The 21309-nt window shown below is 47.5% G+C and overlaps 2 long non-coding RNA genes across 3 annotated transcripts in view; one reads left to right on the forward strand and one right to left on the reverse strand.

Annotated features, from left to right (window-relative positions):
* Positions 1 to 990: 990 nt before the first annotated feature.
* LOC132427566 (uncharacterized) lies at positions 991 to 9370 on the reverse strand. The gene is made up of 4 exons (XR_009519934.1): positions 8940 to 9370; positions 8231 to 8320; positions 2217 to 2332; positions 991 to 1438 (listed from the first exon to the last, which is right to left on the reverse strand). It is a non-coding gene; the product is annotated as an uncharacterized lncRNA (long non-coding RNA).
* Positions 9371 to 9861: 491 nt separating this feature from the next.
* The window catches only part of LOC132427565 (uncharacterized), a 47701-nt gene continuing 36253 nt past the window's right edge, over positions 9862 to 21309 (forward strand). The window contains exons 1-3 of one of the 2 annotated variants that reach the window (XR_009519932.1): positions 9862 to 10449; positions 11567 to 11654; positions 13856 to 13990. This is a non-coding gene — a long non-coding RNA (uncharacterized lncRNA). The remainder of the gene's footprint in view (positions 10450 to 11566; positions 11655 to 13855; positions 13991 to 21309) is intronic. The other variant, XR_009519933.1, reaches the window with a different exon arrangement.

A 21309-nucleotide genomic window follows, 5' to 3' on the forward strand; every position in this document is an offset into this window, starting at 1 on the left:
TAGAATATAAACCACACTGCAGAGCTGACTCACCTTGAGACAAGGGGTCAGCTGTGTACACAGTATCACTCAGTTCGTGGCCTTGGGGGACTCCCCTCCGTGTCAGCGAAGGGTCATTCTCCAGACCCTGGGGGCTCTGGCTGGCGGTGGTTCTGGCTTGGGCTCCGCTTCACACATGTGGTTTCATTGCTCAGCATCCAGCACCATTTCCCCATAACTTCCCTCCTCCTCCGCTTCCTCCTGTGCATCACACAGCAGTTACCAAATCAGCACGGGCAGAAGCGTGGAGGGGTTGGCAAGACAGGGGAGGTGGCGGCTGCTAGGGAACCAACTCCCAGTGGCCATTTGCTCTGTTCCTAACTCACCGTGCACCTGGCCTGGTGTTCAGTCTGCAGATGTGAAAAATCAGAGTGGGGCAGCAGGAAGGGAAGTTGGAAAACATCTGGTCTGCAGGTGGACAGACCTTGTGGGTGCCATGCTTGTGGTGTGCGTCGAATGCGTGACAAAATCGAGGCTGGGACTCAGGTCTCCTGACTTGAGGATGGGGCTGTTTTCCCAACAGCCCGCTGCCTGTGCTGCCTTCTCAGACCGGCTTCCTATGCTGTCTGCCCCGCCCACCTCCCCCCTCTCCCAGAGATACTATTTGCTGAGTGACAACCCTGGAGAGAGTCCCTTAGTGCACGCTTGGTGTCATCAAAGTATGGGGCACAGGGACTTCCCTGGCGGTCCAGTGGTTAAGACTCTGTGTTTCCAATGCAGGGGGTATGGGTTCGATCCCTGGTCGGGGAACTAAGATTTCACATGACGAATGGTGTGGCCAAAAAACAAACAAACAGACAAAAAAAAAAAAACAACACAAACAAATACATGCAGGTCATTTCATTAAAAAAACAAAGGGATGGGGCACATGGCAAGGGAATGAGAATAGACAGGACAGAGATAAGTTGACATGAGATTCTTCAGATTCTCCGATCACATGTGATAGAGCTTTCTGTAGGGCCTGGGTAACCAATGGAGAGTTTTAACAAGAGGAAAGATGGAATCGGTTGGTTTGGGGGGAAAGTGGCAGTATGGAATATGAACCAAGAGAGAAAAAGACGGCAGACAATTTTTAGCAAGTTAGGCAAGATATGGTTAGGGCCTACACTAAGATGTCTTTCAGCATAGGTGCTGGGGGGAGAGTGGAGCAGGAGAGCCAAAAAGCCAGGGATCTGATGCAAACAACTCCTCAAACTGCATCTTTAGGTCAAATAGGGGGTACCACCGAGAGCGCTTCCTCAAAGTCTCCTGCATGTGTTTCTCAGAAGGAAGGGGTAGGTGATTCCATGGCCAACACCATCAGCGAGGGGTTGTATTAGGTTCGTAGGGCTGCTGTAACAGAGCACCACCAACCGGATGGCTCGAAACAACAGAAATTTATCTCCCAGCGTTCTGGAAACTAGAAGGTCAAAATTCAGGTGTCAGCGGGGTTGGCTTCTTCTGGAGTTTCTGAGAGAGAATCTGAGGGAATTTCCACACCTCTCTCTGAGCTCCTGGTGGCTCCTGGCATGCCTTGGCTTGTGGATGCATCACTCCAATCTCTACCTCCATCACTACACGGTGTTACCTCCTGTGTGTGTCTTCGTCCTCAGCCTAATCTAATGGGGCCTCATCTTAGCCTGATCACATCTGCAAAGACCCTAACTCCAAATAAGGTCACACTCACAGGTACCAGAGGTTGGGACTTGGACACGTCTTTCTGGGAGACACACTTCAATCCACACAGGTGTGTTATGCATACTCCAGTTGAAAGTTTCAGACAACCTCTGGCTTAAGGGGAAGAAAGGGACTTGACCTACTTGCGTAATTTGAAGAACAAGGGCATGGCTCTGCCGTCCTTAGTGCTGCTTCATTGTCTAGAAGGATCTCTCCTGTGGGTGGCTAAGATTACCCTCCACCCACCCTGACCACATCCAGATGTACAAAGGTAATCTCGGAAAAAAGGTCTCCCCGCTAAATCCATGGCCATCTTTCCACAGGAGTTATCCTTGGAGGCAACTTGCCCAAATCATAACAACTGAAGCGGATTATCATGGAATGTGTGTGTGAGGGGGAACTCCCCAAAGTGCTGCTGGGCAACGTTCTTTCTCTGCCTCTGCCCAAGTGAGGGCAAGGGGAGAGCCCCAGGTGTAAATACCAGCTGCTCCCTGGCCATCTTGATTTTGTGGGCAACCTACATGATGGATAGACATTGCATCTGTTGACTTCTGTTCATCTGGCTCTGATGGACGCATCTCTGTCCAGCCTTAAATCTGATCAGGAATCTGGCATTTGTCCCCGTTTCCTCACCTGCCTGCAAGAGATAAGAGCCAGTGGGAGAGGTTGCCTAATGAATGAGCTGAGCTCAGTACCTAGAGGCTGTCTGCTGTCAGTGCCTCTAGGGCCATGACACTGGAGGTGGCTGGCCACTGTTCCTTGCATCATGTCCTTTGGGACTGCCCACCACCCATCACGTTCTCCCTTCACAGGCCTCCTGGGGGTGCGGGGAACCGAGTCTGCTCCCAACTGGCCAGCTCCTACCTCTCTCAGCACAAGCAAGCAAGAAGCTAACAACATCTTGAGGTCCATACCTGGGTCACGGCTCCATACACATCCTGCTACCAACACCGCCATCGCGCTCAGCATCTGAGCTGGAAAACTGCCCTGCTTCCCTCCAGCTGGCTTTTCTTCTATGCTGCTCAGCCTAAGAGTTCCCTGACCATAGGCCAACAGAACTAGGAAAAGCCTCAGGGACAACTAGTCCAGGCCCCTCCAGGTATGGACGGTGGCGAGATGTTCATTTTCACCCTCGTTCGCCTGCGGGGCGATGGAGGAAGGGAAGCCTTGCCGTGCCTTGACCAGCACGGGCCTCCTGGACCGGGATGACCCGCGGCCCCCCTAGATGCCTGTCTTCCTTTTGTCCCAGGTGAAGCAGCCCTCCTCCCCTCGCCCTGCCACTTGGCACTCGCTTTTCCACCATGAATATAAATAAAGGAGACCTCCTTAAAATGGAATCGGGCAGCTCTGAAAGGGGAGCTCTCACACACTCAGCCTAGGTCACCAGCAGGGAGAACAAAACATGAGAATTATTCTGACAAGGGAGGGCATTTTCCACCCGGGGATTTTATCTCCTGTTTTTAAGAATAAGAAGGAAGAGCCCTCCCTGCTCCAGCAACAGCGCTCCAGCCACCACTGGCAGCTGGTGAGAAACTGCCAACAGCCTTGAACTCTCGTTCTCCTCCGATAAACTTTTGCTTAAAACAACCCTCCCCAGTTTCCTCTTGTAACCTTAATGAAAGCTGACCTTCCCTTTGTCTTTTTTGACTTGCCCGTGGGTCACCATAGCTTCCTTGTCCTTCATGGCAATTCCCCCGTTCTTCCCGAATGAACTTCATTTTGCTTTTTCTAATTTGTCAATTTTTTTTTTTTTAAGGTTGATACCACTCACGTTCTCCTCTTTAGGACCTCCCATAGGGTGAAACAAAATATGAATATTCTCACGAACAATATCATCGTTCACAAAATAATAATAATAATAATATGCATCCCCACGTGCCAAGCCCTGTATTTAGTCCTGTAATTTATCTCCACTATTCAGGTGAACACACTGAAGTTCAGAGAGAGGTTGAGTAACAGGTCCATGTGCACAGACCTAGGGTGTGAAAGGACTGTCAGACTTGAACTCCGAGGGGATGGCCTCAGGCCACACAGGTGGTGGGAAAGAGGTGAATATGACTACGGCTCCTTTTCTGTCTTCTCCTGGGCATTACCTGCATTTGTCCCGTTCCTGGCCATCTCCTATAGGCATTTTTCTTAATTAGAAAAAAAAAAAATTATTTTTTCATTGGTTCACTGCTTTTTAATTTTTGAAATATTAATTTTTACCTTCTCGTCCTTAATTTCTTCCTTTTGATTCCCTTAAGTTTCTTTCTCAAATGTAAATGTTCTCAGTGTTATTTTCTAAAGAATCTATCATTGCAGCTTGAGTTTCTCTTTGACCCAAGAGTTAAAGAGAGGGCTCTTAAGATTTCCAAATGGTTAACCTTTCCTGACTAATGACTAGTTGTTTTTGTTTGTTTTTTTCTTTGCGTACGCGGGCCTCTCACCATTGTGGCCTCTCCCGTTGCGGAGCACAGGCTCCGGACGCGCAGGCTCAGCGGCCATGGCTCACGGGCCCAGCCGCTCCGCGGCATGTGGGATCTTCCCGGACCGGGGCACAAACCCGTGTCCCCTGCATCGGCAGGCGGACTCTCAACCACTGCGCCACCAGGAAAGCCCGACTAGTTTTTTTTTGTTTGTGTGTTTTGATGGTGGGATGGGGGTGGGCGGGAAGGTTATTTGTGTAAGTGTGTTTGTGTGTGTTTAGGCGAAACTTGTTTATTTGACCTGCATTAATTGACATCAGCTGTGTGAGGGCATATGTTGAACTCCACAGGAAACACAGAGGCAGGTAAGGCAACTCTCATAGAGAATCAAGTCTCGATTACTTGCATCAGCTTCCAAGGCTTTTTGTTTTCTTTTTTTTTGTTTGTTTTCATTTTTTTAATTGAGATATAATTGACATATAACATCGTACTAGTTTTAGGTGTATAACGTGATTTGATATATGTATATATTGTGAAATGATTACTGCAGTACCTTTAGCTAACATTCTTCACCTCACATAGTTACAAATCTTTTCTTGTGATGAGAACTTTTTTTTTTTTTTTTTTTTTTTACGGTGTGCGGGCCTCTCACTGTTGTGGCCTCTCCCGTTGCGGAGCACAGGCTCCGGACGCTCAGGCTCAGCGGCCATGGCACACGGGCCCAGCCGCTCCGCGGCATGTGGGATCTTCCCGGACCGAGGCACGAACCCTTGTCCCCTGCATTGGCAGGCGGACTCTCAACCACTGCGCCACCGGGGAAGCCCGTGATGAGAACTTTTAAGATCTAGTCTCTGAGCAACTTTCAAATATACAATTACTAGTGTATTAACTACTAGTTTTTATTGCATTGCTGTTAGACATTGTGACCTGTACAATTTCTACTTTTGAAATGCATAAAGCTTTTTAAAAAGAATATATATTCTCTGTAAAAGTAAATAGAAAGCTCTTAAAACTATTAAACTCGACATAGAAAACAAACTTATGGTACCAAAGGGGAAGGGGGGGAGGGATAAATTTGGAATTTGGGATTAACAGACACACATTACTAAATATAAAATAGATAAACAACAAGGACCTACTGTACAGGACAGGGAACAGTATTCAATATGTTGTAATAACTTATAATGGAAAAGAATCTGAAAAAGAATAAATATATATGTATCTATAACTGAATCACTTTGCTATACACCTGAAACAGTGTAAATCAACTATACTTCAATAAAAATGTGGGTACAAAAAAATTTTAGATTAGAGCCTAAAAATAATGAACTATAATACTCTTGAGAAGAAAACATAGGGAAAAAGCTTCATGACATGGGATTTGCCAATGATTTCTTGGGTATGACACCAAAAGCACAGATAACAGAAGGAAAATTAGATAAATCAGACCTCATCAACATTACACACTTTTGTGCCTCAAAGGACAGTATCAACAAAATGAAAAGGCAACCTACAAAATGGGAGAAAATATTTGCAAATCATATATCTGATAAGGAATTAATATCTAGAACATGTAACAGACTCCTACAACTCAACAACAAAAAAACAAACAATACAATTCAAAAATGGGCAAACCATCATCAAAAAATCTAGAAACAATAAATGCTGGAGAGGGTGTGGAGAAAAGGGAACCCTCTTGCACTGCTGGTGGGAATGTAAATAGATACAGCCACCGTGGAGAACAGCATGGAGGTTCCTTTAAAAACTACAAATAGAACTACCATATGACCCAGCAATGCCACTACTGGGCATATACCCTGAGAAAACCATAATTCAGAAATAGTCACGTACTAAAATGTTCCTCGCAGCTCTATTTACAATAGCCAGGAGATGGAAACAACCTAAGTGTCCATCATCAGATGAACCGATAAAGAAGATGTGGCACATATATACAATGGAATATTACTCAGCCATAAAAAGAAACGAAATTGAGTTATTTGTAATGAGGTGGATGGACCTAGAGTCTGTCATACACAGTGAAGTAAGTCAGAAAGAGAAAGACAAATACTGTATGCTAACACATATATATGGAATCTAAGAAAAAAAAATGTCATGAAGAACCTAGGGGTAAGACAGGAATAAAGACCCAGACCTACTAGAGAATGGACTTGAGGATATGGGGAGGGGGAAGGGTAAGCTGTGACAAAGTGAGAGAGTGCATGGACATATATACACTACCAAACATAAAATAGATAGCTAGTGGGAAGCAGCCATATAGCACAGGGAGATCAGCTCGGTGCTGTGACCGCCTGGAGGGGTGGGATAGGGAGGGTGGGAGGGAGGGAGACGCAAGAGGGAAGAGATATGGGAACATATGTATATGTATAACTGATTCACTTTGTTGTAAAGCAGAAACTAACACACCATTGTAAGGCAATTATACTGCAATAAAGATGAAAAAAAATGGGCAAAGGACTTGAATAGACATTTCTCCACAGAAGATATACAAATGGCCAAAAAGCATGTGAAAAAATGCTTATCATCACTAATCATTAGGAAAATGCAAATCAAAACCACAATGAGACACAGCTTCACACCCAAAAGTATGGCTATTATAAAAAGAAAGAAAGAAAGAAAATAACAAGTTTAGACAAGGATATAGACAAATTGGAATCCTTGTGCATTGCATGTGGGAAATGATACAGCTGCTGTGGGAAACAGTATGGTGGTTCCTCAAAAAATTAAACAAGGAATGGTCCATATGACTCAGCAATTCCACTTCTGGGTATATACCTAGAGGAACTGAAAGCAGGGACTTGAACAGATATTTGTACACCCATGTTCATAACAGCATTATCATAGTAGCCAAAAGGTGGAAACAACCCAAGTGTCCACCCACAAATGAATAGATAAACAAAATGGGATATATACATAAAATTGAATATTATTCAATTTTAACTAGGAAGGACATTCTGACATGTGCTACAACACGGATGAGCCTTGAGAACATTATGCTAAGTGAAATAAGCCAGACACAGAAGGACAAATATTGTAGATTCCACTTAAGTGAGGTAGGTAGAGTAATCAAATTCAGAGGCAGAAATTAGGTTATGGGTTGCCTGGGGCTGGGGGGAAGGAGGAAATGGGAGTTACAGTTTAGTGGGTACAGAGTTGCAGTTGGAGAAGATGAAAAATTTCTGTGGCTGGATCGTCGTGATGGTTGCATAGCAATGTGAACATACATAATGTCATCGAACCATACATATAAAAATGGCTAAAATGCTAAATTTAATGTTATGTATATTTTGCCACAATAAAAAAGTAAATACAGGGCTTCCCTGGTGGCGCAGTGGTTGAGAGTCCGCCTGCTGATGCAGGGGACACAGGTTCGTGCCCCGGTCCGGGAAGATCCCACATGCCGCGGAGCGGCTGGGCCCGTGAGCCATGGCCGCTGAGCCTGCGCGTCCGGAGCCTGTGCTCCGCAACGGGAGAGGCCACAGCAGTGAGAGGCCCACGTACCGCAAAAAAAAAAAAAAAAAAGTAAATACAGACCTCTGATATCAAGTTAATGTTTTTTTCAGTTCTTCTATGTCACCATTTTCCTATGAGATGTGACCAAGACAGAACGAGTTAAAGTTTCTAAACTCAACGTGATATTTGCGATTTTCCTTGTTCTTTGGATGGTTTTTACTTTAAATAAGTATATCATACTACTCAAGACCTAAGGGTCTGTGACTGTTATTTCCTCCCATTTTTAAAATAAATACAAAAAAATGTATTTTTTCCCCATTTCCTTTGTTCCTTTTATAGTTTTCACCTTGAATTCCAGTTCGTATGACATTGGATTTATCATCTTTTGGCTTATATTTCATTCACTCCTTCCTTCCTTCAATAAATAACCATGTTCGCCGACTGTGTGTCAGGTTCCAGGTGCTGAGGTAGAGCAGGCAACAAAATAAACCAAATCTTAACCCTCCTGGAACTTACCTTCTAGTGCAGGGTGAAAGAACGTAAAGCGAGATAAATATGAAAACTACGGTCTAGTGTTTTAGGTCCTTGCTATGTAAAGGGTCGCCCACAGATCCAGAGGCACAAGGTGGGAACGGGTTAGAAACGTGGGAACCCACCTTGGATCAACTGAATGTGCATCAGTGTTGTAACAAGTTTCCCAGGTGGATGCATCGGCACATTCCGGATGGAGAAGCACTGCTTACACCCTGATAAATGCGAGGGAGAAAAAGTAGACAGTGAAAGGGGTCGGGAGGCCTCGCTGGGAAGGGGGCCTTGTTGTAGAGGACGTGAGCTCCGCAGATACGCGGAGGAAGAAGCTGCAGCAAACTGTAAGGCAGAGCTAGCAGGTGCAGGAGGCTCCCGAAGAAGCCGACTCGTCCTCACTCGGCCTTGATCCCAGGCCTTTTGTTTTGGGTGTGCCCTGGCGGCGCTGTTTGAGCGCGGCGATTTGGGCGGCGCTGCAAGATCTCCCGGCGCTGGGATGCTAGGAGCGCCGTGCGCTGTGCTAACTCGGGGGCACTGGCGAGTAAAGCTTGCTTGCCCAGGGTTTCTGTCTCTCTATAAGAGCTCTCAAGACTTTCTCTTTAAAATGCAACCCCGCCCCGCCCCTCCCCTTACACTAGCCAGGCTAGTAACGGGAGAAATACCAAAGCAACCCTTCGGGTTTACCCTTTTCTCTCGGCTTCCTCTACCTAAACGTCCCGCCCTAAGTTCCTCCTCTCATCCCTGCTATCTTCCCCTGTTTTTCCACGCCTGTACCATCGAAACTCTTAGAAGAGTCGTCCAGGCAAGTGGATCTCAAACGGGGCAGAGCGAGAGAATCACCTGTGCCTCCACTGGCCCTCAGTTTCGGAGCAGGAAGACGTGGAGTCCGGCCTGGATCCGCGTCTGACCGAGCCGGGCTCCGCCGCCCAGCCTGGGACCTTGGAGCAGTTACTTGGTCTCGCCACCCTGTCCATTCCTCCGCTGTGAGAAGGAGATAACATCCGCCTCACCGGGTTGTTTTGAAGACTGAGAGAGAACATTTGTAGGAAAGCATTTTGTAAGTGACAGACTGCTAAACACACTGGACTAACTTCAGCTCGCGGATTGCGGCTAAATGATTGATGTCTGGACGCCCCCCTGCCCCCAGCCGTCTTCCTGTTTCTTCTGCACTTGGAATTGCCCTCTCGCCAGGTTATTGCACACGACGTACTCGATTCTGCATCTGCGGCCACAGGTTTCCCCGGGTAGGGCAGGCCTGGTGCGGAGGAGAGGACTGATTGGCTGGGCGGGAGGTGGGACGAGCGATGACGCGCGGAGCCCGGGAGACTGCGCCGCGGGTGCGCGGGATGCCGGGGCCGCGGAGAGGGCGGGGCGGAAAGGGAGCGGACTGGTCGCGGGGCTGGGCGGGGTGGGGGGGAAGAGGGGGACAGGGACAGGATGGAGAGGAGGGGGAGAGGGGCGGAAGGAAGAGGGGAGAGGGTGGGGTGGGGCGGGGAGGAGGAGAGGAGGGAGAGAGTGACGGGGTGGGAGGGGCGGGGTGGGAAGAGGGCGGAGGGCCTGGATGGGGAGGGGAGTATGGGGGATGGGGGATGGGGGGCGCCTTGCTGCGGCCTGGTCAGGGCCGGGTCGCCGCGTCCCACTGAGGACAGTGTCCCTGGTGAATCCTCTCTGGTCCAGTAGGGGAAGAGGCAGAGCCTGAGGTGCAGGAGGAGGGGGCGCGGGAGAGGGAAGGGCCCGCGGGGGCGCCAGGCCGGGGGCGGGTTTGCAGCCGCCCGCAGAGCTTTGGCGCCTTGCGTCGCCGCGCCAGGAGGTTTCCGGTCACACCACGTATCTGGGCATGTGGCTTCTTCCCGGGCCGGCTGTTCTCACAGCCGCCGCCCTTCCCTCCCTTGGCTGCTGCCCCGCGTGGGAGGCGAGGGACGTCGGGGTCGTGTCCCCGGCGCTAGTTGGCGGGGCGGAGAGGTGGGGTTTCTCAGTGACCCACAGCGGGACCTCCCGTGGGCGTGGTGCGGGTTTGTGGGCTGTGGAACTGGAGTACAAGGTCACCATGAGGACCCCGGGAGAGGGGTCCCCCTCTCAAAGGGCAGAGGCCCCTTGAAGGGGGTCTGACCTCGGGGTTTGCGAGGGTCAGGGCGGAGGAGGCGTGAGCCTTGAAAGACGGGGGCGATCTGGCCAGTGGAGATGTGGGTGCTCCAGGCCGAGCGAATGCGATGATGGGGGCACGGGCCTGCTGGGGTCGAGGGCTGGAGGAGTGCGAGGCGAGCCGGAAAGGTCCCGGCCCGTCCAGTGCCTGCGGAGTGACCCGCGGAGGTAGCCCTTCCCTTCTGGGCCTTCAAGTCCTCATCTGTAGGTGAGACAGTAGCTCACTGTTGTGAAGATTTATAATGTATGTGAAACTAGAGCAGTTCCCAGCATGGCTCTGCTTAATAAACTTAGTCCTTTTCCCTCCTGGAAGGAGAAGAAAGTGAACTTGTGAGGCTTTGCTGGACATGTTACAAACACAGCTAGGAGCCAAATAGAGTTCAACAGAATAGATGTCTTAAGAGTCAAAAGGATAGGCGCCTGGCCTGAGCCACCGTCTGCTTCTGAGATGCACACCCCTTAGGACTATGGTCTCAACTTGCTTAGGCTTCGTGGGGGATCCTTACCTAGCACGACAGAGGGCGTTTACGGGTACTGATTGTATTAGAATGGACAGACACACACAGCTGGTGACTTTCTCTCTCTCAAAGGGATATAGAACCATCCAGATTATCTTCAGCCAGAATTCCTTGATTTGCAAGTCTATGCTGGGTTCAGGATTCAACGTCATAGATCTGAGAGGCGGGGGATCCCAGAGCTGTCACTGCTGAGCCCTGGGCCAAACCTCTGGCACCAGCCAGGCCCCGTGTCCATGATAAAGCCAGGGCTGGGTGACTGGCCTTTGTGCCTTGGGCTTTGTGGAATTTTGACCTCGCTGAGTCGCGGAGGAGTTGAGAAGGCCTTGGCCAGGAGTTTCCATGACTCAGTTTCTCCACCTGTATCCCGGGAGTGAGAATACCGGCTGTTTAGCTTCCCTTAGGTTAGGTGCCATCTTAAATAGCTCCTCCCACGACAAGGCAGTGGTGGGTGGGACGGTCATTTTTGTGGCATGGGAGTGGGTGCAGCCTCCCAGTGAGATCAGTGCTCTGGCATGGCTGAAGCAACATGGAAGGGCCTGGTGGGGAGGGTGGAAGAGCCCAAAGGGAGGGGAGGAGGAAGGTACAGAGGTGTGGCGGACTTGGCAGGGAGAGATGTCATGACACTCCCATGACAGGGGCAGGGTGGGCTGTGTGAATGCCCTGGACAATGGCCAGGACAGGTGAAGCTTCCCCTTGTGGGACTGTGATTTAGGAAGTAGCTTGAGTAATGGGACAGTCAGGGCTGAGCCACAGAATGTGGCCATAAATGCAAATAAGTGCACCTTCTTTCCTCTCTCCTACGAGCAGTAGTCAACCCAACGCTCCTGAACCTGGCTCCCACCTTCGTTTCCTTCTCCAGGTGGGCTCTGCTTTGATGACAGGCTCATTCTTGGAGGTAAGCTCTTTCCGCAGAGATTTACATAATGGGAGGCTGAGCAGTCAGCTCTTGATGTCGCTGAAATACCCAGTGAAACCTAGTGGCAACTCTGAGTGCGGCCCCTCTTCATTGTGGCCAGGCCATTGTCTCCTGCCCACCGTCCTTCTTAGCATTACCTCTGCCCCTCTCTTCAGCAAGCTCATTTATATCTTTATACCTGCTCTCAGGATACCCCCCTCCCCATGCACACACCTAGAATATTCTCTCCCACTGCAGTCAATCCTTCTCATCCTCAGGGTTTAGTGCAGCCCCACCTCCATCTCCAGTCCTTCCCTGACAGGTCCAGCCTTGCTTGTTCTGTGAGCTCAAATAGCATTCAGAGTCATTTCACGTGTTTATATATGATCATGAGTGCCTGCCACTGTTTTATGTTTCTGAACCTTAGCTCCTTATCTGAAATGTGAGTTTCCTGGTGGCAGAGATGCTACCAGGTATATCTGCATTTATGTCCTTTTGAAATGTTCCCATCAACCTTTAAGCATTTCCTTACTTCTTGTAAGAATAGTATAAGAATATTCTAGGCACATTTTGTACTCTGAGCCATTTGTCCTAGCAGCACCAATTCTTTTTAGCAGAGAATGATTTAGAAACCAAGATTAGGGTGGTAGGTGTGCTTGTTACAGTTGGAGTGTTGCAACTCCCGTGCTTTCTCAGTGGACAGAGCTAGGGATATACACGAGGATACATTTGTATATTTGCATCTGTACATATATATTTATTTCTGTATTGAAAGGTACTGGTGAAAAGAATGAGCTCACACCAATACCTCCAGTTCCAGTCTGGCATCAAAAGATTCATTCTAGTTTTCTCCCTTTCTTTATTTGTAACTCTTTTCTCCAACAGGGAGAAATCTGGTTTACATTATCTGTAATATGGCTACTTACTGATCACCCCCTTTTTATGTAACTGATTCCCATTGCCACAGGTACCCCTTCCCTCTATGGATGGCATCCTCACCCCCTTGAACTCCAGCACCTCACTCACACACAGTTGCCTTCCTCACCCTTTTCAGGATCTGATACTCTGTGCCACACCCCCTCCTTCCTGCTTGGACTCTGTCCTCCACATGCTTGGGTTTTAACATCCCACACTGGGGCACTCCTTAATACCCCCGTGGGTTCTCCCACCCTCCTCAGTGTCTGGGACCTCACACTGTCACCCCCTGAACCTGAAGTCAAATCCAGCCTCTGTACCCCAACACCAAATTGAATCTCGGAGTTTTGGGTGAAGTAGAAAAGAATAGCTTTATTGCTTTGTCAGGCAAAGGGGGCCGCAGTGGGCTAATGCCCTCAAAACCATGTGTCCTGACCTGGAGGGGGTAGTGAGGAGATTTACAGTAATGGTTCAAAGAGGGCATGATCAGCTCATGGACACTTTTCTGATTGGTTGGTGGGGAGGTAAGTGGGAGTCGGCATCATAAACCTTCTGGTTCCAACTGGGTCTGGGGTCTACATGCTTGTGGGCAGCATACCATTGTCAACCGTTAACTTCTCCACTTAGTTGGGGTTTCAGTATCTGCAAAACAGCTCAAAGATATTGTTATGTGTATTCCTTGATGGGGAACCAGGACCCTGCCCCGAGGCTGCACTATTGTTTCTCTTGACTGTTCCTCCCTTGTCTCCCAACCCCTCCCTTCCCTGATCAACAACTGTTTGAACCTGCCTATTGGAACTCAGGGAAAGTCATGGAGGCTGAGTGAAGCAAATGCCTGTAATCAAAGAAATGGGGGACAAGAAGGGCTTTTGTGCCCAGGAGCCCCACAGGGTCTTGCTCAGTATCAAACTTAGCTGCCCTTCTAGCCTCATGCAGATGTCCTTTCCACCTGCTTGGGGTGAAGTGGAGGCCCGACATCCCAGTCTAAACCCCTCCAACCCCCATGTGGACACCTGTTTTTCTAGGCTTCACCCAATGGCTTTAGGACCAAGTTATTCAGGAATGAAAAGGTAAGAGGAAGAGGCACATGCTAAATTTTTAGTCTCAGATTCCTCATCACTAAAATGAACTTAATGTGCCCATCTAATACAGTTCTGCTACAGTGAGAACTACATGAGATAACATACAGAAGTGCTTCCTCAGCACAGAGCTTGCCAGCACTCAGTGTCAAAGGCCATCATTATTACTACAAATTAACGTCCCCCTTGTTTTGCATCATTTGGCAGGAATACAATGGAGACCTATAGAAGAGAATTAAGCAGGAGGAATGGGTGCCAATGGCAGATGTATCAAGACGGGGGGACTGTTGCCTCTTTCTTAAGAGAATGAAGACAGTCATCATATCAGCTAAATTCAAGTATGTAAGTAAGGAGAAGAAATGGGGAGGAAACATCCAATATGTTGAGTGGTTATCTTTTTGGTGGGATTATTTGACTTAACTTTTTTTTTTTTTTGCGGTACGCGGGCCTCTCACTGTTGTGGCCTCTCCCGTTGCGGAGCACAGGCTCCGGACGCGCAGGCTCAGCGGCCATGGCTCACGGGCCCAGCCGCTCTGCGGCATGTGGAATCTTCCCGGTCCGGGGCACGAACCCGTGTCCCCTGCATCAGCAGGTGGACTCCCAACCACTGCGCCACCAGGGAAGCCCTGACTTAACATTTTTTAATGTGTTTTCCAAAATGTATTCGATAAATATTATTCAGGCTTAGAGAGAAACATTTTAGAGGGACTCTGCTTAACTTCAACATAACTAAATGAAAACTGCTCTCAGCCTGAGTGGTTGGTTGTGCCTTTTTCTTCTGCCTGGTAGGTTCTGGAGTCAAGAGTGCCTGGATTCAAACTCTGGCTCTGCCATTTACTAGCTGGGTGACCATGGGCAAGTTAATGAACTTGTCTGCGCTTTTGCTTTTTGTTTTGTGAAGTGAGGAGTCTTACAGTGCCTAATTCAGGGTTACTTGACAATGAAATGAGTTAACGCTTCTAAAGCACCGGCCCAGGGTAAGCACACAAAAATGTTAGCTTTTAATGTCATTATTATTCCATGGGACAGAATGTAGTGAGTAGTTCCTCAGATGTCTCAGAGGAAAGAATAGCCTCAGCTATGCCTCCCCCCGAGTGAGTATCTTGTGACTAACCCAGAGACCTCAGGCAGCTGAGCCTCCCGTGGGACATCAAGCAGAGGCAAGGGTGACAAATTAAAGCCGGGGAAGTGTTTTCCTCCCTTCTTGGATGGGACCCAAAGAGATCAGTTTCTTAACTGATGCAGCATCCTGACATTAGGACACTGGGACTGGCACCCACAGGACAAATGACACAGCTCTGTCTGAGTTGATGTCCAATTTGGGATTCACTCATGCATTCGCTTGTCTAGCTGTCAATTTCATATATATTTATTAAATGCTTGCTGTGTGTCAGGCACTGTTGTAGGCAATGTAGTATACAACCATTAAAATGCAATTAATTAAAATTACATTTAAAAATTAAAAATGCAATTAATAAGGGATTCAGACATCTGTATACCCATGTTCATAGCAGCGTTATTCACAATAGTCAAAAAGCGGAAGCAAACCCAAGTGGTCACTGATGGGTGAATAGATAAACAAAACGTGGTATATACATACAAAAGAATATTATTCAGCCTTGAAAAGGGGGAAATGCTGTCACGTCTACAACATGGATGAACTTGAAGACGTTATGCTAAGTGAAGTAAGTCAGTCACAAAAGGACAAGTGTTGTCTGATTCATTTGAGGTGCCCAGGGTAGTCAAGTTCATAGAGACAGAAAGCAGAATGTTGGTTGCCAGGGGCTGGGAGGAGTGGGGAGAAACGAGGAGTTAGTTTTTAATGGGTAGGGGGTTTCAATTTGGGATGATGAAAAAAGTTCTGGAGACGGATGGTGGTGATGGTTGCACGACAATGTGGATGTACTTAATGCCACTGAACTGTACACTTAAAAACAGTTAAAGTGGTAAATTTTATGTTGTGTATATTTTACCACAATTTCTTTTTTTGCGGTACGCGGGCCTCTCCCTGTTGTGGCCTCTCCCGTTGCGGAGCACAGGCTCCGGACGCGCAGGCTCAGCGGCCATGGCTCACGGGCCCAGCCGCTCCGCGGCATGTGGGATCTTCCCGGACTGGGGCACGAACCCGTGTCCCCTGCATCGGCAGGCGGACTCTCAACCACGGCCCCACCAGGGAAGCCCTACCACAATTTTTAAATGTGAAAAATTATAGATATTCCACTTTAAATAGTGGAGTAAAGAGTAGAAATTACGTTCATGAAAAGATTTCCCTAACAGGTTTAGTTTTTACAATTTGTTTTCTTTTAAAATTTCTTGGAGACTTCACCAAACAAGCTGTGTGGATGGCAAATAAGCACGTGAAAAGATGCTCAGCATCATTAATCATTAGGAAAATGCAACTTAAAACCACAATAAGAGATACCATCATACACCTATTCCAATGGCTAGAATTAAAAGGATTGACCGTACCAAGTATTGACAAGAATGTAGAGCGATTGGAACTCTCATACTTTACTGGTGAGAATGTAAAATGATACAACCCCTTTTGGAAAACAGTTTGACAGTTTGTTAAAAAAGTTGAACATATTCTGCCATATAATACAGCCATTGCACTTCTACATATTTACCCAGGAGAAATGAAAGCATACACTCATACAGACAGGAAACAACACAAATGTCCATCAGCAGATAAATGGATAAACAGACTGTATTATATGCATACAGTAGAATACTGCTCAACAATAAAAAAAGGACGTACTACTGCTGTTACATGGATGAATCTCAAAATAATTACACCGGGTAAAAAAAGCCAGGGAAAAGAGATCATATAGTGTATGATTACATTTATATAAAATTCTAGAAAATGCTAACTAATATATGGTGACAGAGCCAATCGGTGGTTGCCTGAAAATGAGAGAAGGGTTGGAGAGGGCAGGAGGAAGAGATTATCAGAGGACAACAAAGAAATCTGAGGGGCTGATAGATAAATTTATTATCATTTTTTAAAGATTTATTTATTTATTTTTTGGCTGCATTGGGTCTTAGTTGCGGCACACGGGATCTTCATTGAGGCGTGCGTGCTCTTCATTGCTTCTCTCTAGTTGTGGTGCGCGAGTTTTCTCTTCTCTAGTTGTGGTGCACAGGCTCCAGGGCACGAAGGCTCTGTAGTTCATGGCAAGCAGACTCTGTAGTTGAGGCGCGCAAGCTCAGTCGTTGTGGCGCTCAGGCTTAGTTGCCCCGTGACATGTGGGACCTTAGTTCCCTGACCAGGGATTGAACCTGCGTCCCCTGCATTGTAAGGCGTATTCTTTACCACTGGACCACCAGGGAAGTCCCTAAATTTATTATCTTGAGTGTGGTGATTCTTTCACGGGTGTGTCCATGTCAGAGCTAATCAAATTGTATACTTAAATGTGTGCAGTTTATTGTATGTCAATTATACATTAATGAAACTGGTAAAGCCAGTTTAAAAAAAAATTGTAATGCACACAAAAAATGCAATAATGGGCAGGACGATGAAAATCATAGAGTTCTATGGGGCTGTGCATGCAAGCGGTAGAGGCCGGGTGGGGCTTCACAGAAGTGACCTGAGGACAAGTAAGTGTTGTCAGGCAAAGCGTGGGATTGCGGATGGTGTTTCACATGGAGGAAGAAATGGGTGCGATGACCCACAGGCAGGAGAGAGCCTGAGCTGAAACTCCGTGTGGCTAGAACTCAGGCCGTAGGGGGCAGTAGAGAAATATGAGGCCAGAGAGCACAGCAGGGGACCAACTATGAGTGTAGATTTTCTCCTGGAGTCAATGCAGAATGACTCCAGGCAAGCAGAGGGTTATCACTTGTGCAGTTTAGAAAGATGCTCTGGCTGCAGTCTGGGAATTGAGCTGGGGAGGAAGCAGAGTGCAGGCAGGAAATCAGGTATTAGGTAAGGAGGGCTGAGGACGTTTGACTGGCGGGGAATGACCCCAGACTAGAGCTGCTGGGATATGCCACTTCCCTTCAACTTTTCAACAGCCCTGAGAGTTAGGAAATTTTATCTCAGCTTTGCAGAAGAGGAAACAGACTTGAAGCAGTTAAGTAACTTGGTTACGGTCACACAACTCCCGAGAAGGAGATCTGGGGTTTCCGGTCTGATGGGTTCTGAGTCCAAAGTCCCTAATGCTTACAGGCTTCTCTCTAATTTTAATAAAAGGCATCTGGGATGACTCTCCCCTCTCTTACTGCCTACTTTTCTCACCCTCACCCTCACTGTGGTTTGTTCCATGAATGTCTTCCCCTGGGAGGAGGCAGGGTGCCACGGGAACATGTAACAGAGGATGTAATGTCATCCGGGCAGTCAGGAGAGGGAGGCTTCCTGGAGGAAGGGACATGGCAGCTGAGCCCTGAAGAATTGGAAAGAGAGGGAAGAGCTAGTAAAGGAACATGCTGGGGGAGTGGGGCATGAGAAGGACAAGGTGTTCTAGAATGGAGAGAAGAGCATGTGGGAATAAACTCCAGCATGGCATGCTGGAATAACTGAGCTTTAGAGCACCTGAGTGATGGCGTGAGAGGGAGAGAGGCACATCCGACAGATTTTTAGCTCTCTGTGTAGCAATTTAGAGAATGGAGCGGATGGGAGGGAGACCAGTAAGGTGAACCCTGTTGCTTTGATGGTGAAATCCTGCTCGCCAGGCATCTGCTTGTTGTGGTTACCATGGAAACATCAGACCGCAGACCCAGAAGCCTCTAGTCAGCCCCACTTATTAAAGATGATGAGACTAAGTCCCTCAAGATGGAGAAGAGGTTTGTTTGCCAGCTTTCCTACTGGCAGCATGGAAACCTTTTTTTAATTTTTAATTTTATTTTTAAAATATTTATTTTACTTATTTATTTTTGGCTGCGATGGGTCTACGTTGCTGAGCTCAGGCTTTCTCTAGTTGCAGCGAGTGGGGTCTACTCTTCGTTGCGGTGCGCGGGCTTCTCATCATGGTGGTTTCTCTTGTTGTGGAACATGGGCTCTAGGTGCACGGGCTTCAGTAGTTGTGACACGCGGGCTCAGTATTTGTGGCTCGCGGGCTCCAGAGCACAGGCTCAGTAGTTGTGGCGCACGGGCTCAGCCGCTCCGCGGCATGTGGGATCTTCCCGGACCAGGGCTCGAACCCGCGTCCCCTGCATTGGCAGGCGGATTCTTAACCACTGTGCCACCAGGGAAGCCTGAAACCTTTTTTTAAAAATATGTATGTATAGTGATAAAATATACAACACATAAAATGTATCATTTTAGTCATTTTAAGTATATGGTTCAGTGGTAGTACATACGTTCACAATATCCATCACCACCATTTATCTCCCGAAATTTTTCATCTTCCCCAACTGAAACTCTGTACCCATTCTTATAACTCTCATTTTCCCTTCCCCCAGCTCCTGGTAACTAGTATTCTACTTTCTGTCTCTCTGAATGTGGCTACACTTAAGTACCTCATGTAAGTGGAATCATGCAATATTTGTCTTTTTGTGACAGGCTTAGTTCTCTTAGCATAATGTCTCCAAGGTTTATCCATATTGTAGCACGTGTCAGTATTTCCTTCCTTTTCAAGGCTGAATAGCATTCCAGCGTGCGTATGTATCACATTTTGTTTACCCATTCATGTTGATCGATATTTAGGTGGCCCCACCTTTTGACTGTCGTGGATAATGCTGCTATGGACGTGGGTATGCTGGCAACCTCCTCTGTAGACATGGATTATTGGTACTGAGTGAAGAAGACAGCCTTTTGCTGATGAGTTTTGAGTAAAAAAAGAGAATAGAGAGAAAAGAATAATGTTTTCCCTGAAAGTCAACCAGAAGTACCTTTTGTGCCTAGATATTTTAAGGACTCGTTCTAGGCAATGCCCTCCTTTGCTGTTGTCTTGGATACAGTGCGTTAAGTCTGCACGTGGTCCATCTTGAGTTAACATGACAGACCTGGCAGAGCAGCTTCCGTTCTGGAGGCAAAGATTCGCCTTGGGACACTTCTCCTGAGGAATTCTTTGGGCTTCTAGGAAAACTGTCAGAAGGCCTACTCGTTTACTATGTCATCTACAAGAATATAGGCTTCATGATGGGAGGATCATGTCTATGTGATTTTAATAACTAGTAAATCAACACCTAGTACACTGCCAGTCACTTAAAGAATATTTGTCGGATGAATGTGTCTTCCACTGATTGAGCCCTCCATGCTCCTGGACAAGTCTTATCTCAAGGAAAGAGGCCACGGGAATAGAACCAGACTCAGGAGCTTACCCAGGCTCTGATTCTGTCTGATATGCCATGTGGTCTTGGCTTGTCATTTATACTTTCTCATTGCTCAGCTGGTGGAAATGACACCTGCTTGGACTCACCTCACCAGGTGTCGTGAGCACGGAGGGGATCATATACATAAAAGTGCCGTAGGAACGACATCATGATCGTGTCTAGCCTTGAGCTGTCTTCAGGGCATCAGCCCTGCCTTGACAACAAACCTCGCGCCTGCGGGCACCTGCCCGATCTCAGAACCTCCCCACAAGCAGCCCTCCATCCCAGCTTCCTATTTTTCTCATTGTATCACTATTTTCTCGGTCTTTTGTGCTTGAAACTTGAGTCCCGTCTAGCTCTTCCCTCTCTCTTGCCTCCCCTGAGTCTAGCTGCTTCTTTCCTTTACCACCAGCCCTGGTCAGGAGTCCCTCCCTACACTCTGACCATTGCCAAAGCCTTGACCAGCTCCTGCCTCTTGACTTTGCTGCTGCCAGAGACAACCTCCAACATGTAGCTCTGACTCCATCATGCCCCTACTCAAAAATGACTGAAGGATGCTCACACACACTAGAATGGCGACTATCGAAAAAACAAAAAATGACAAGTGTTGCCGAGGATGTCGATAGATTGGAGCCCTTGTGCCCAGTTGGCAGGAATGTAAAATGGTGCAACCACTATGGAAAACAGTACGGTGCTTCCTTAAAAAATTAAAAATAGAGCTACCGTATCATCCAGCAATCCCACTTCATATCCAAAAGGATTGAAAGCAAAGACTCAGAGAGAGATTTGTACACCCATATTCGTAGCAGCATTATTCTCAAGAGCCAAAAGGTGGAAGCAGCCTGCCTGTATCCATTGACAGATGAGTGGATAAACAAATGGGGTATATACACACAGTGGAATATTAGTCAGCCTTAAGAAAGATGAAAATCCCGTCACAGGTTATAACATGGATGAACCTTGAAGATACTGTTAAGTAAAATAAGCCCGTCACAAAAAGACAAATACTGTATAATTCCACTTGTATAAGGTACCTAGAATAGTCAAATTCATAGAGGCAGAAAGTAGAATGGGAGTTACCCGGGGTGGGAATGGGGGGAGAATAGGGTAGTTGTTTCATGGGTGCAGAGTTTCAGCTTTGCAGGCTGAAAAAATTCTGGAGACCCATGTCATAACAGTGTGAATATACTTAACGCGACTGAACTGTACCCTTAAAAATGGTTACAATGATAAATTTTATGTGCTTTTCACCCCAATTTTTAAAAAAATGACTGATGGATCAATTGACTACATCTGTCCTCTGCACTCTGGTTTTCAAGGCCCTCCCATAGCTGCTCTTTCTGCTGAGCTCAGCTGGATGTGCCCTGAGCATCCTCGCCTCTTTGCCTCGGCATCCACTGCCCCCTCTGGCA

The sequence above is a fragment of the Delphinus delphis genome, chromosome 6 (assembly GCF_949987515.2).
Source record: "Delphinus delphis chromosome 6, mDelDel1.2, whole genome shotgun sequence".
Lineage (NCBI taxonomy): Eukaryota > Metazoa > Chordata > Mammalia > Artiodactyla > Delphinidae > Delphinus > Delphinus delphis.